The sequence below is a fragment of the Bicyclus anynana genome, chromosome 15 (genome assembly GCF_947172395.1).
Source record: "Bicyclus anynana chromosome 15, ilBicAnyn1.1, whole genome shotgun sequence".
Lineage (NCBI taxonomy): Eukaryota > Metazoa > Arthropoda > Insecta > Lepidoptera > Nymphalidae > Bicyclus > Bicyclus anynana.
This window is the reverse complement of record NC_069097.1, coordinates 516307-532641: the sequence shown is the minus strand read 5'-3', so window position 1 is coordinate 532641 and position 16335 is coordinate 516307. Positions and strand designations below refer to the sequence as shown.

Below are 16335 nucleotides of genomic sequence, written 5' to 3'. Positions count from 1 at the left end.
AGGTAACAAACATTAAAAAAAACATACACGTTGAATTGAGAACTTCCTCCTTTTTTTAAGTCGTTTGACAAAAGCACTGTTATTTTAAAATTACAGACAAACACTTCAATTTTTTTTATGCGTATTGATATTTTGTTGTTAATCTAATCAATGGGATCTCATGTAATGGTCAGCGAATGACCATATAGTATCGTGCTAACTTAGCAGTTAACAGTTAGCAGGCTGCTATGAGGCTATTAATTTGGTTAATAACGGCTGTAACCGTTCCCCTGGTCGTTAGTTGACCGGTCATTTGAATACTGCGCGACAAATTGCTACCTTTGTGGATTCGGTTTTAACCGATACTAATAATTGTTGAATCAATTGTAATTAACTGCTCATGATATACAAAATTGTTCTTTATATTTTATCAAGCTTTATTAGGTTCAAGTTTGAATTAAATCGAAAAGATCGAATTGATCCCCGCCCCATAAGCTATCCGATAAAACTGATCGTATGTTGGTCGCGATGTGCAAGATCATGCCGATCGTGACCGACACACGATCAGTTGTATCGGATGTCAAGCCGTTAGCGCTGCAGGTACGTGGGCTTATTGGATGGTAGGTGGCTAGCATTAGTCACTTTTCGCTTAGATGGAGAGGGAAGAAGAACATTACATTAGTCGCATTAATTTTTTTACTAATATTCTAGCTAATATAGATGACTAATATTCCTAAAAAATATACCTAATTACTAAACCGTTTGATGAACAAAGTGTTACATTACTTAAAATTTCACAGACAACCGAATTGCTAAAACCCATCCATAAGTTATTAAAATAATCTGCTTATTACCCATAGCGAGGCATAAAAACCACGTCTCTCGGCCTATCAAGTAATCCATTAAAAAATGACATTTGACGCAGCAAAGTGAACGCGATCGGGCACCGGGCGCCGAAAATGCAATAATTTAAAGTGATTAAAAGCTCACACCTCAATTATTATAAAAAAGTCTCCGCGGACATTTTGTTCACGTGTCGCTGGGATGCGACGTGTCACACGTTAGGTGCGGTGCACATGTACTTCACTTATGTGATTTGATTTTGTGACTTTTGTGAATGTCATTGTCAGCTGATTAATAAAAAACAAGTAGGCGCCCATAAGTTAACCATATCAATATTAAGCTAAAGTAAAGGATTAAGCTTGCAGGATAGACTCAGTGACACGTTTAATGTCAGCAATTGACGATCAAGTAATCTCACATGCCTGCAGAGCTAACAGCTTGAAGGCCGATACAACTGATCATGTATTAGTCGCCATGTGCTCGACATCATGCCGATCGCGACCCAACACACGATCTTGAGATTACTCGTTCGTCAGTGGCTGGACACTACGAGTACAATACGCTGCAATTGTCATAGTTGCATATGTATGTATGTAAGTGATATACAAGATTGATACTAACTCAGAGGAAAAAGCTATATTCACTAGCAGCAATACTCTTCAGACTGAAACAGTAACTTCGCTTGGAGAAAAAATTATTAGCGATAGAACTTTGACAAATATTTGTCAAACTTTGACACAATTAACTTTACTATTGTCTGTTAATATGTCGTAAAGTATTCCTAATCTCTATGCCTTGTTGACATCACTGGCACAAAATTGTTTTAAGAATGTTAAAAGTAGATAACACAACAACTCAACAGCTAAGGTGGAACTGGAATACGTGATCTTATTTTGAAATTGAAATCCATGATTTACGACAGCTATACCACATGAAGCCACTGGAATGTCTCTCAAAAAGTTCAAAATGTTTATTAAACGCAAGCTTTTAGGAAAGTCTTATTATAGTGTTAATGATTATATAAATGATAAAAAAGCTTGGTGTTGAACTGTATTATACGACTGTGTGCTTAGTTTTAAATAAGTTTGTAAAATGGTGGTAAACAAAAAAAAATAAACCTTGGCTCAGTTTGTTGTGGGTCTTTCTCGGACCAACGCGCATTTTGAACCCTCGTAACTTTAATTTTAAGGTTTCGACTATTATTACCATTAGATTAAATTAAATTATGACATCCTGACCTTTCAAAAGTTCTTGTAAAGTAAGCCTAAATGATATAAATGAATTTTATATTTTTGAATTTTTATGAGCTATTAAGGCTTTAAAACTTTAAAGTATGTGCGGAGTTTGTGTGTACGGCGCCTTAGCACGCTTCAGTTCCATCCACTTGATGATTTCCCGCGGGCTTTCCGCGCACCGCATTACTTCATAACATTCGCTTTAAGGTTCCGATAACTTTAAGGGATTGGTGTGCATATTGCTGCGATGTGGGTCGATACGGTTACGTCACTTATACTTTACATATATAGAGATATAACATATACATTTACAAAGTATAGAACAATATGCATATATAGATTTTTATTTTTATATACAGATTTCCAAATTTCAGAAATAATTGGTATTTTTTAACCGACTTCCAAAAAGGAGGAGGTTCTACGTTCGACTGTATGTATGTTTTTTTAATTATAGAATTCTTCTGTCTTAACTCCTGCATAATGCTGGAATTAGATAATAGATAGACGATTTATGTTGAAGCAATTTTAATGGAATTTGTTACTGAGATAGATTGAACCTTACAGAGGAGAGTGATAGAGGTTTGAATGGAGGTACCATTATTCTAAAGTTATTATTAGAAACAAATTCTCTAAAATTTCATAACGTAAATTATTGCTTATTGTCTTAACTCTTACAATTTACGACAATGTACAAATGTAAGGATTTACAATTTAAGTAGCCAGTTTTACATAATTTATAATCTTGAAACGGAGATAATAAATTATGTATTTTAAATGTCCAATCGTTAAATCAATCAAGTCTTATACTCCTATATATTTGAATTAATTATTATTTTTATAGCCGTTTCAATATGGCCGTAAAGATGTTACGCCGTCGATGCTAAACGAGTCTCGCATATATCAGATATATTATGTTGTATACATAATCCGGTAACGCGAAAATATAAATATCGGCGCGTTTGAAGTGAAACTAATAGATCATTAATAGCTGAGGATATCGAGTCGTGTTCCACGGTCCCCGCCGCAGCCGCTACTAAAGGATCTCATTATAAACTATAATTAATTAATTTATTTTAATTTTCCTTATGTACGTATGAGTCAAAACTATTTTATAAATAAAATTGTCTTTTAGAATTGTCACTACATTGATTTTGTATTATAAATGGAAATTTGAAGAAGAAACGACTTTCTGACGTTTGGTTGGCGTTCAATTTTATATGTAGGTATATAAAATTGAACGCCAGAGAACGCGTTTACTTCGGTGACAATGAGAAATCCTAGAAACCGTAATGCAACCTTCCGGGTTCAATCGCGAATCTAAACAATGCACAAACTTAAACACACATAAATTTCATTAATATTGGTCTAGAGTTTGAAGTGATATGCCAATATAAGAGTAAGTATTATTGTCATGTATATAAATTTCAACTCAATTATTGAGTTACATAATATTCGTATTATTGTAAAGTTCTTTAGCACAATCACACTGCCTAAATGTGTTGACGTGCCAATACATACTAAAAGTAATCAAATTGCTTATTATACTCGCTTCCATTTTCATTCCATTCGAGAGCGCGTAGTAGGGGCGGCGTCCTATTAGTTTAGCGAGAATTAATCTGTATGCAAATTAAAGTATTCCACGTAACGAGGTGCCGCCATTAATTCATCCCAATCAGTTCCGCGAACCGCTTGAGACTCTCTCTATTAATATATTAATGATATTACATTTCTGTTGACAAAGGACCTCATATCGAACCTACAAGTTTATGACTCCTGACTTTATTTGCATAAAAGTAATACATGACAAGCTGGTTCATAAGGGACCAGAGTGAATTTAACCGCCCTATCCCAAAATATTTAGTTAATAGCTTGAAAGCTCTTTCGCCCAAAAACAAAAGAGAAAGATTTTTGAATTCGCCGCTATTCGTCCACATTTGTCTTCCCCGCGCTTCGATTAATTTAAGTTAAGATACAACATGTGTTTGGAAATAATAGAAAATTGTGTTACTTACCAGTTAACCACTTCTTAAATAGATGACGGCAAAAGCTATGTATGGAGATGACCTGCGAACAAGAATAGATGACATAAGGCCAACAACAAATAAACAAACGAAACACACAAGTACTTAATTAACGAAAGAAGTACTTTATAAAACGAAACACACAAGTTCTTATTACTAAACTTTACAATCTATGTAGAAATATAACAAATTTAGATATAGATTAGAATAAATGAAGACTTAATTCTATACCTAAGGGAGCACGTTAACGGTCAAACATATTTGACAAACTTAATTTTTTTGTAAAGCATTGTTTGTCAAATGAATAAACACGTTAAACATGTGACGTAAAATGGCTTGTCAAACTTTATGCCCTCAGAAAAGTTTGACCAAGAACATCCACTAACTAGCAGTACTTATACCAAGTAGGTAACTTTAAAAGCTACGAAAGCTTAAAAAGAGCTTCATAAAAATGCGAAGATATAAGCAAATTATGCAAAATCCAAGGTTATATTCAAGTTAGGACATAATAAAAATAAGCCCTCCGGTCCCGTTGTCTCGGGACGGCATATTTTTTTCGTTTTACCCTCATTTTTTGTGGAGCCAGCAGCTGCCCCGACGGGAGACCGTTTTTAGACCATAAATATCAATTCTCAGCATCCAAATCGCATTTATACTTATTTAGCCCGCAACCTTGTTCAAAGTGTTTATTTCTTCTCCTGTGGCCTCTGCTTGAGCTACACACATAGTCAAGTCGTTAGCTTATTTTATGTCTCCGTTTTTTTTTCTAATCGTTTTGACTGTTTATAAGATTTTCATGCCTTTGCAGCTACGAGTAGATGCGGCTACAAGTAAATTATATTTGGAAATTTTTACTTTTCTTTATTTTATAGGGCTTGTAACAAAAAACGTTATTTATTTCTTTTAGATTCTGAATTTTACGTGAAATTTGATTTTAATTTTCTAGTCCACATCCCAAGCAAAGTGCAAGTACCAGTGTTGTACTCAATTCATAAGTTTTCCTATTTGGCTCACATCTCATAGGATGTCTAAGCCTTTTTTAGTTCTCCGATCGTCTTAAGCCCATTTTTATGCCGGAAAGCGGGCTTGGAGATTAGTCCTACCACTCTGCTTCAATGTGAGTTGGCAGGCTTATAGTAACACGACAGTACTTACTTAATTCGACAGTGTTTTCACTTTCTTAACTATCATAATATAATTATGTAAACTAACATAAATAATAATAATCACCTCAACATGCTCTCCGAGACACAAAGGTGAGGCTGTGACACCATCGACTTTGGGTATCGATTATTTCCGAAGATATCGGAAGAACAGACCTCAACAAGACGTGAACCTAGTCTCGCGATCATTAACCAAACAGGGGTGTGATTCTGATATTTTATAGTCGTCGATGTAATATTCGCTTATACCAAGTTTTATTAGAATTTGAACTTTATTTCTATGGCAAAAACAAAATATCACTAACAACGAAGTTGCCATGGAAATGAGCGATGTCACATCGCTGTAATTTTACAGAATGCAGGGACTGGTTAATGAACGAGGCAGTTAGATTAATGTAGTTAAACATATCAATGTTATTTGGGCAGCTGCGATCATCAAACGCAGTATCAAAGGCAATGGCGACCGCAGAGTGCGCTCGCTGCGTGCGAGTCGAAGCGCAAATTATTTGTAAACACCCGCTTCAGGAAACTCTAGATTTAACACTGCACGTGTGCATGTCTTTGTTTTGTGCGTTTTATGCAAACAGATCTTAATCATCTTAATGTTACTCTCATTTATTTATTTGTATTTTTTTTTTAAATTAATATCAAGGTTTATATAAAAATACTATTAAAAATGTATTAAAAAATGTATTGTGAGGAGGAACCTCCTCACAAGACGCGACATCTCAAGAATCACTGCCTTATGTATCCGACACCTTGATCCAACAGTTAAGCGAAAGCTTCTTAAGGTGTTGGTCGAAGCTATTCGCTATACGACCATTGACTGAAACAACTATCGGAACAATAATAGTTGACCCAACATTACACGTGGCAGTAATCTTTTATGCAAACAGATCTTATGTTATTAAACAAGCAATAATTGAAGTATTTACCAAAAAATGCAACGAATATCATCATATTTTGTAGGATTATAGAATCAATATCTCCTGAAAATGCACTATTTTCAGAATTAAACGTATGTCGAGCTTGGAGCCTTTACATAAGCCCTATGTGGAGAATAGCAAAGTACTAAAATATTTACTGTTTATTTTTGGGGATCTTCGTAGATCGTCAAAAATAACATCCTCATTAATTCATTTTAAGAGTAAACTGTTTTTATTTATTTTTTTACGAAATAAACTGGCATATTAAACTTATTTACACATCATCATAATATTATCCATGATTTTATCCCACTTCTGTGTCTGCAAAATATGCCAATATCTTCCCAAGCTATAACATATTGAATTGATCAGTTTTCTGTTTAAAATAGAGTATGGCCAAAATTACCACCTTTCCATCATCACCAGCGCAGTCATGTGTTAGGCTAGTAAGTCGTGTGTTAGTAGTCGTTAAAATGATGGAAATTCTGAAATTTTCTATTTGCGCAGAGTTAAGCTAATGCGTGGAATAATCGCTCTGTATTTGTGCGGGCGGGCACTTTGTGGCGCGCGCTGCTGACCATTTGATCGGCAATTGAACGATGTAATCAACGGCTATTGCCAATTATCATTCGCATTTGTATCTCTTTGTTACTACGATTTATCGCATTATCGTAATTATTGGGGGATGATTCCGTGTAGAGAACGATTTTCCGCGCGATAAACTTTTATTTTCATCAATAATACTTAGATCACAATCAAACACAGAAATATATACATAGATCACAATCGTAAGTTTTAATCACCAAGTATGGTTTAGTTTCTTTTCTTTGTAACTCATTACATCCCATAAATGTTCAGCATACCCAGAGTTTTACTAACGATACGGTCAAGTCACTCGATTTAGATGAAGAGTAGGTTTTGTTGGATTTCACGCAGAATGCCATGCGGTATGATACATACAGAGAGTTGAGTAAGGTCGTGAAAAGTTCGCACTGCATGAGGTCTGAGAACTTTTACAGTGCAAAAAAATATTTATTTATGTATTTGTAAAAGAGAAACTCCTCAGTTTTTTATCGAATCTTCTCGGTAAAGTTTTCCAAACCGATAATAGACTCCCTACTCATTGACGGACTTATTTTTCAGTAATACTTGTATATTCGTAGATGTCTATTTTAAATAAACGAAAACTACAAAGATCTCAATTTAGCTTTTCCTTCCTGAATTAATCTCTCATTTAGTATAAATAATGAGATTTAAAGGAATGATTTTCAAGAAATCAGATCTCGATATTATGATCATGTCTAGAGCCCGAGCACTGGTACGAGTATAACACACACAACACATTGGATAGAAGCAGGCGTTACTTTGCGGAAGTTCATCATGATTATATAATGATTTATTTATTTTGCTATCATCCGCGAAAAGTCGACGAACTTTGCAATTGCACGTTGTAGAGTCAACATCTCTTGAGGATGCTCCGGTTTCGGGGTGAAACGTACGTAGAGAGTATTTTGTCGGACCTGGGTGACGTTGTCGCATGGGTTCGTCGACTTTTCGCGGATGATAGCAAAATAAATAAATCATTATATACACACAACACAGTCACAACATTTCAAATCTATTGAGGCTATAAAGCTTTTGTATAACGCATATGTGAGGAGTAAACTGGAGTGTAATTCCATCATATGGAATCCATTTGAGCATAAGTACGTAGATATGGTGGAAAAGATCCAGAAAAAATTTATTAGATGGCTCTACAGGAAGCAATATGGCTATTCAGTTGGGTACCCCACCATATATCCAAGTCTGTTTCTCCTTGGTATGACCGGGTATGACAAATTGGAGTTAAGGCGTAAGGTAGCTTTGTTAAAATATGTAATAATTTTAGTTCAGGGCAAAGTGAGTAATTCTGCCATACTAGAAACAGTATGCATGTCCCGGACAAATACGCTAGTGCGCGACGTCGCCATTTATTTGTTATACCGCATGGCAGGACAAAAGTGACTCAGCACGCACCGTAAGCGCTTGCGCTGCGCCTGCTCAATGATCTAACTGGTAACAATTTAGAATTGGACGTTTTTCACTCTCCACCGCAGATGCTTGTAAAAACCATTAAATTATTATTAATGGAGTAAGTTGATGTTTTTTCGGGCATTTCATTTTTATGTTTTTTAAATTGTTAAGTATATTATTGTTATTGATTAATGTTTTATGTATTTAAATTATTAATGTTTTCTTTCTATTTTTTTCTCTTTTATGTTATTTTTGTTATAGTTTGTAATTTTGTTTGTATTATTCTAATGTATGTATAGCCTGGGAAGACGAATTGGGCAACTGTAATGTCTTCCCGGGTATTGATTAAGTAAATAAATAAATAAATAAATAAATAAATAAATATCGACGTGTACTCGGGTGTGGTATGAATATTTTTATTTCACGTTATTGCTTGTCATCCCATAAATATATGCGAAAACATTGTAGAGCAAAAGATACGTGGACTGAGTGGTGTCGCAAGTTATGAGCATATAGTGTACAGATATAAATCAATTATTAATTTAAAAGTCTAACACCCAGCTACAACGTTTTAGAGAGGGCATACCTACTACGTTATATATTTCTATTTATTCGTCATTGGTGTTTACTAATAAAGCACAGCACTATCAACTCATGTCAAATCCGTTTCAAATCCGGTTTGGGGCATGCGCCTCCAACTTTTCAGTTATGTGCATTTAAAAACATTAAATATCACGTGTTTCAGACTGTGAAGGAAAATCATCGTGAGGATACCTGCATACCTGAGAATTTTCTCAATTCTCTACCTGTGTGAAGTATGCCAATCCGCATTGAGCCAGCGTGGTGGACTAAGCCCAAACCCGTCTCATTCTGAGAGAAGACTCGTGCTCAATAGTGAGCGGAATATGGATTGTTAATGATGATAAGATATAATGTTTGAGAGTACATGTCTTATCAAATAGGGCTGACGATGAAATTACTAACCAATATGAATGATAAGCGATCTGCTAATACGCTACAGCTTGTATATTAGACGGGACGCGTGTTGGAGGAATCATACTTTGTAGGTGTAGGTCCCTAGTGTTGGCGCCTGGCAATGGCCTGTCTGAAGATAACGCGCGTGTTTCAGCCGAGCTAATGGCAGTAGTCTGTCGTGGTTTTTTTAGGTCATAGGGTTATCGGATTTCGATATTTTTGCTTCAAAAAAGATGGAATTTCTTAATTTTTCTATCTTGATGTTTTTCACCGATTTTTAAAAATACCTATATTTTATAAAAAATAATTTTTGCTCATCAATCTTAAAAAACTGAAAAACAATTTGGATATTTTTGTCATTTTGTCTGCCTTTAGTGCAAGTAAAAAAGAATTCGGGGAAATAAAAAGCTGCTGTAAATGAAAACATCTAAATTGGACAATTTCGTTAGTGTGGGAGTTAAGATGAGTGACGATTAAATCAATTTTAATACTTGGCTTGGTATTAAATTAATGGATTAAGCGATTATTTGTAATTATTCAATTTGCAATGAAAATTATTTACCGACGAAATCCTAGCCTACTGGTTAATTAATTTTTACTTTGTAGTCATTCTCTAGCGGTATTAAACTCGGTAGATAGATATTATTTTACGACTTAATTGAATCCATAATCATGGTAGCTAAGCACCTAAGAAATGTCAACATAATCTTAAACAGCCTACTAAGCGCGACCGGTCTGTTTCGCCATGATTAAATGAACTGATTACAAACTAATTCAGTCACCAACAGCGTATTAGCACTAGACTACATTCACTGCACCCTTTTATAATTAAAATACAACCTTGCGCCGCAATTTTAAGGTATCTTTTCCTATAAACGTGCAATACTGAAGTTCACTTCATTTGAAGATAAGTTTATACAGAACAATGATCGTTATTAAGTGGTTTGTAAGGTTCACAATTGCGTGTAGTGATTAGGGGTTACTTTGGTCTAATTATGTAGGGTGTTGAAACCTAGAATATGCAACAGCACTAAATACACTATAAGCAATAGGCACCCACTTAACGTTAACGGAACGGCTATGTTGCGATTATTTTACAGTGGAATTCATATACGTTGTAGAGGCACCCCCAGGGGATCATTCAGCTGCTGAGTGTCGAATTTAACCTCTATTTGTTTGAGAATTTGACATTCAGTGCCCCCACAACGTCAATGAATACTCGCCGTACCACTGTTAATAAACTTTATTTCCGAAAGAAGTTTTTCAATGGGTAGGTAGGGCGGTTACGCACTGCAACTGTTTCGAATCCGTGAAAATACGGATGTAAAAATCTCTGACCGGATTCAGCTATTGCTGAGTGCACTAATCCCAGGTATTTAGGGCACATCTTGTGGCATCTTTTTAACTGCGTGATGTTTAATTTGAAGTCGAGGTATTCTCACGGATGACGGAAGTCGGATCTAGTGTAAGCCTAAAACTGTTCTATGGTTTTTTGTAACGTATTTTCATGGATTTGTATACAGTGCGTAATCGAATCTACGAAAATAGGTATCGAAAATTCAAAGTTATATTTCAAGTCATCATCATCATCATCATCATCATCATCATCATCATCATCATATTTATCAACCGATGGGCGTCAACGCAAAGGCTTTTTGTTTGGAGTTCCATACACCACGGTTCCGTCTCCTAAGCCTTGATTCCTTGCGACTCGCTTAACGTGGTTAATCCACTTTGTAGGGCAGATCGACCAACATGGCGCTTCCGGTGCGGTCATCTATCCTCACGATTAGAATTATTAATAACTAGCGGACGCCCGCGACTTCGTCCGCGTGAAAGTCGTTGTAAACTATCAACTAACTATCCCCCCCCCCTCCTAGGAACCCCTATCCTACCCTATCCTAACGTACCTCTACCCTACCCCTACCCTACCCTATCCCAACCCTACCCCTACACTACCACTACCCTACCCCTACCCTACCCCTACCCTACCCTACCCCTGTCCTACCCCTACCCTACACTACCCCTACACTACCCCTACCCTACCCCTACCCTACCCCTACCCTACCCTACCATACCCCTACCCTACTCATTAAGGCTGCACTTTATTTATTCCTCCCACCGCGAGTCGCGTCGTCGAACACAAAAATAATCCTTAAAGCATGAATTAGTACTCACGCGCGATGGCTTAGCGTATTTCATGTATAACTTTGGTGTTTCTTTACCCACTTTTATGATTATTTTTATGTTGAATAGGTAATAATAGTAACTTTCTTATTTGGGATGAGTGATGAGTGTTATAAATATAATAGTAGACAAATATAATTAGAAAGCTCCGAACTGCTAAGCTATCGGGAGTTACACGTGTTATTGTGAGTCAACCATAAAAGATACATATATATATGCTGTTGTGTTTTTATAGATAATTTTAAGGAAAACATTTCCGTCATACATGATTTCTATGTAGCTTTAACCATTAAGGCAGTACACGCGACGGAAGCTTAAAAATTGAGTAACTTCTCCCGTTTTCTCAACATTTCTCTTCACTGCTCTGCTCCTATTGATCGTAGCGTAATGAAAAGTATACTATAACCTGCCCAGGAGTATGTTGAATAATTGTACCAAGTTTCGTTTAAATCCGTCGAGTAGTTTTTGTTTCTATAAAGAACATACAGACAGACAGACAGACAGACAGACAAAAATTTTACTGATTGCATTTTTGGCATCAGTATCGATCACTATACACCCCCTGATAGTTATTTTGGAAATATATTTCATGTACAGAATTGACTTCTCTACAGATTTATTATAAGTATAGATTATTCGAATTATGTGCACAACCCATTGCTACTATAACTTCACTACTAATTTAGCAATGTCGGTAAATTGGGTTATTTTAAGGATCTTTTTCCATTTTTTTCGATGATGCATAGATATTCCGAAAGCTCTTTAAAAGATTGCTCTAGAAGAACGGTAGTAAATGTAACCGAACTTGAAATAAACGGACTAGAATTTTTGCTCGTAGTTTTAAATTTGTTTCATAATGTAAAGTTCAGATGTAAATATACTATTAGCTAATGGATTGGCGATACTTCGTCGGCACCGAGGTCGATTATTTACTTAATTAAGTAATTTTCGTCGACCTCTCTACTAAATTACGCGCGAGCCCCTAGCTGGCTGTGGCCACTACCTCTGTGCAACGGATATAAAGGTAGCGAATTATGTTTTACCTTTCTTTATAGATTTCTACTTAATACATCCAAACAAATGGATGTTCAATATTCGAATATTTGATTAAATCGGTGTATATCTACTAAAATCGATCAAAGAATTTATAAAATTTAATAAAAAAAATAATTTGACGACACGCGAATATGGGTTCTGTTTTTGTATGTACAGTCTCACGTTTCGGAACCCTAAAAATACTTAATCTACGGAATCCTGATGCATCATGTAACTTGTAGGATTGTACAAAATGAGAACTCTCTAGTGTTTAATCAAAAACGGTTCTGTAAGCCTCAGTTTTCGTTTTAATTTATAATATTAAAAAGCGTTTTCTGCAATCATTAAGGTCTTTGTTGGAACTGGCGGAGGAACTCCAAGAGTTCTCCTGCAAAATACGTCTTCACAACTCCTCGCTTTGCGTTGTAAAGATGGAAGCACATTACGAACGAGTGTATTGAGGAAAAAGTTGAGGAGCACTCGCGTAATTATTACAAAAACGAACGCAAGGAATATTCCTTACACAACGAACGCGCAAAAAAGGGAAAAAAGAAAAGTTCCTTATTAAAAATTGTTGTGGAACCTCTTTTGAATGAATCTTAAAATAATACCAATTAAAGCGATCCGTCTTGAAAAGACAGGTAGGTATAAGTTTGAATTGCATTTGAAGTTTAGAGAAAACTCTCGGCTGTGGAGAGGCAGTAATTAACGGTCTGGCGTGCTCCGCGGCGCTCATTGCTTGTTAATACGCCTTTACACTTTACCGTCTTCGGCTGCCGCCGCGCCGCCGCTAGCGACTCCACGCGTGCCCCGTCCCGATCGTGACGTCACGTGACGTCACACAAACATCCAGTCTGTCGATGATGTCGCTGCTACAGTTGTTACTCCAATGCAGGTTGGTGGGTGCGAATCTCTACCCTAACTAATATTATAAATACGAATGTGAGTATGTTTCAGTGTTTGTACGCTTTTACGCCTAAACCTACTATAAATTCTTTACTGTAACCCTTCGGGTACGGAATCTACAAGGATAAAACCGCGGAGGCACAGTTAGTCTATGATGATTGACAAATCAAAATTCACGCGAAACTATTGAAGTTTAAGTTGGATATGTACTTTCCTTTTGTAGTCGTCAGTCACTACGCGAGGATTTTTAATTATTTTTAGTTTTTCAAAATTTTACACGTGGATTTCTGATTTTCAAATTAGAACATTCAGTTTTTTCTTTTGAAAATTTACAAAAATGTTTGGCGTTTCTTTTAAACTTATATTTTCTTACTATCACTGTAGGTTGATCAAAGGCTTCTATCAATCTATCTGTAAAAAATATATAGAAATTAACCTACTGATAAAATTTAATTATTTCTGTGTTATACTTAATTATATAATAAAATTATGAGCAAAAGTATTTTTATTCATAAAATAAATCCATGTCAATCAAAACAGATGGTCACTCTATTTTACAGGCTCATTAATGAAAATAATAAAGGTCTTGAGACGGTGCGTTAAAAATGTTCGAGAAAAGCCTCAGCAAGTAGATGTTACGTGTTAGGTCAGTAATTATGTTAATTTCCCTCCCTACGAGCAATTACCACTGTGACAAGAATGCTGACTAATTTTCAAAATTGTTTTAATTCTGTTCTCGAAGAATTTTAACTTAGCCTAAGATATTAGGCATATACCTACATATATTTTGGTTATACTGTACGTTTGTAAAACGTTGTATTAATGTATTTATTTCAAAAACGCTAATTCGACACGTTGAACGTGACATTTACTAGATTTTCGTGATGTTTGGAAGTCTCTACAAAATCGGCTGATATGATGATGATGATATTTACTAGAACCAAACAAAAAAGTAGAAAAGTTACGAACTACTTCCAATACTATTTAATCTATCCAGCTATAGGGATCGAGTTTCCAAAAATTTTAGATGTTGTTTGTAACGTGCCTACTCACTTCCATTTATAATATACTTAAAAATATTTGTGAACATAAATATTTCGACATCCAATCTCTATTATTTATACAATGCTTCGAAATAAATGGCTGGTATTAATTCTACGTTGTTCTGGTAATGTGTTATTTATGCGTATTATTAATAAAAAAATGTCAAATGCGTGTTAGCACACATTTGGTTCCGTAGACGTACCATTAAAAATAAATGTTGTTTTTTATTTGTTAGTCTTTATTGCTAGCAAGTTAAGTACGTTACGTAGATAGAAGTAATTATGTAATGATAAAATAAATAGATAAATATTTATTTAGTTCAAACAAACCACAGTAATAAAAAATACAAAAATATTAATCAACATTAGTTAATAAGATTAGTAGTAATGTACTTAGAAAAATATCGCCTGTAAGATTAGGTACACCGTTTTGCACGGCACACGCTATGAATTGAAGAATATTAAATTAGTTTAGACTTCTTGGTGACAATGTCGGTTCGGAAAGGAGCAATAGGGACAAAGCCGCTTAGTACGTGTGTGAGAGACATCGACAACTCAACGGTGTAGATATCTGCGATGTCTAGAAGTACTATAACAGAACAGTGATCAAACAGAGGGCCTTGTGGCAGTGTGATACTGTTCCTATCGCGTTAATGTAAACGCGAATGTCTAAGGAATTGAAACGGCGCCACCTCGTGGCACTACTGCACAACTGTTTCAATTTTATATAAATTCGCGTTTACGTCAACGCACAGTTCCGAAGCACACTCCCCGAAGGACATTTTGTAGCACACTTAGACAGGCAACCTTTTCGGCGATGATCATCGAAGCTTAGAGTTTGTTTTTACAAAAAAAAAATCAAGACATATATATATCTGCGAATACGAGTATTTAAAACACCTTCAACTCCGAGGGAACTCTAAAAAAGCAAACGCGATAAAAGTCCGCCCACATACTCGTAGGTGTCAGGGCGAATATAAAAATAATATAAAGTTATGAGTACACAATGCTCGTACACACGGACAGCGATGCTATCTGTGATGTATGGCGCCCGGTGACAGCGCGCGCCGCGTACTGATACGTGAGGAGTGGAGAACAAATGATGCCAGACAATTTGTTGTTTGTATTTTACTAACTTGGTCCACCTTTAGAGGAAAAACAACACCCGTTCTGGAGCGAGGTGGGTCTGAGCTCCATATCCAGATTCATAAAAATAGGCTGGTGATGGTTTTGAAATCATTGCCATATTATAATAACCTACTACAGGGCTAGGCTATTCCGCTATTATAATAATTCTTATTATTATAATAGCGGATGTTCGCAACTTCGTCCGCGTGAAAAGCGATGTGATCAATCCTTATTCCACCCCCTTCTATTTATATTTTCGCATGTTTATATGTAAATAGTCCAATATTCATTTTACAAAATCAAAACATGAACGATTTGTAAAAAAAAAACTGCAACCCCTTTTTAAACCTTTAGGGGTAAATTGAAAAATCTTGAATGACATTATTTTTCTAGTAGTACACATACTATTTTTTTTACAAAAGTAACTTGACTATACAAACTTTATTCCCCTATTTAACCCCATTCTGGTTTTATTTTCTCGATAAAAACATCCCATAACCTTCTCCGTATTATGATCTTAAACCGTACCTACTTAGTTTCATTTGAATGAATTCAGTAGTTTCAGCGTGATGCTCGATCAACATAAAATACGGACAGACAGACATACAAAAAAAAAGAAAAAAAATATGATTGGCTTCAGTTCTACAGATTTTGACCTGTTACACTTTTATTATAAGTATAGATAGATTTCCATCTAAAATCTAAGATGAGATATGGAGCAAAGACCTACTTATACCCTGAATTAACACATGGCTACTTTTTATAGGAAAAAATTCATGGTGATCAAGTAAATTTGAAAAAGATCGGAGATCAAGAAAACGCGGAGATAAAAAGGTGTTATAATAAGGAATTCCATGCGAATAAAGTCCCGGCCGGCCGCT

At 35.6% G+C, this 16335-nt stretch overlaps 1 long non-coding RNA gene across 1 annotated transcript in view; it reads right to left on the bottom strand.

Annotated features, from left to right (window-relative positions):
• The window catches only part of LOC128198800 (uncharacterized), a 67950-nt gene that overhangs the window by 16878 nt on the left and 34737 nt on the right, over positions 1-16335 (bottom strand). Inside the window, exon 2 of the long non-coding RNA XR_008251502.1 lies at positions 4070-4121. This is a non-coding gene — a long non-coding RNA (uncharacterized LOC128198800). The remainder of the gene's footprint in view (positions 1-4069; positions 4122-16335) is intronic.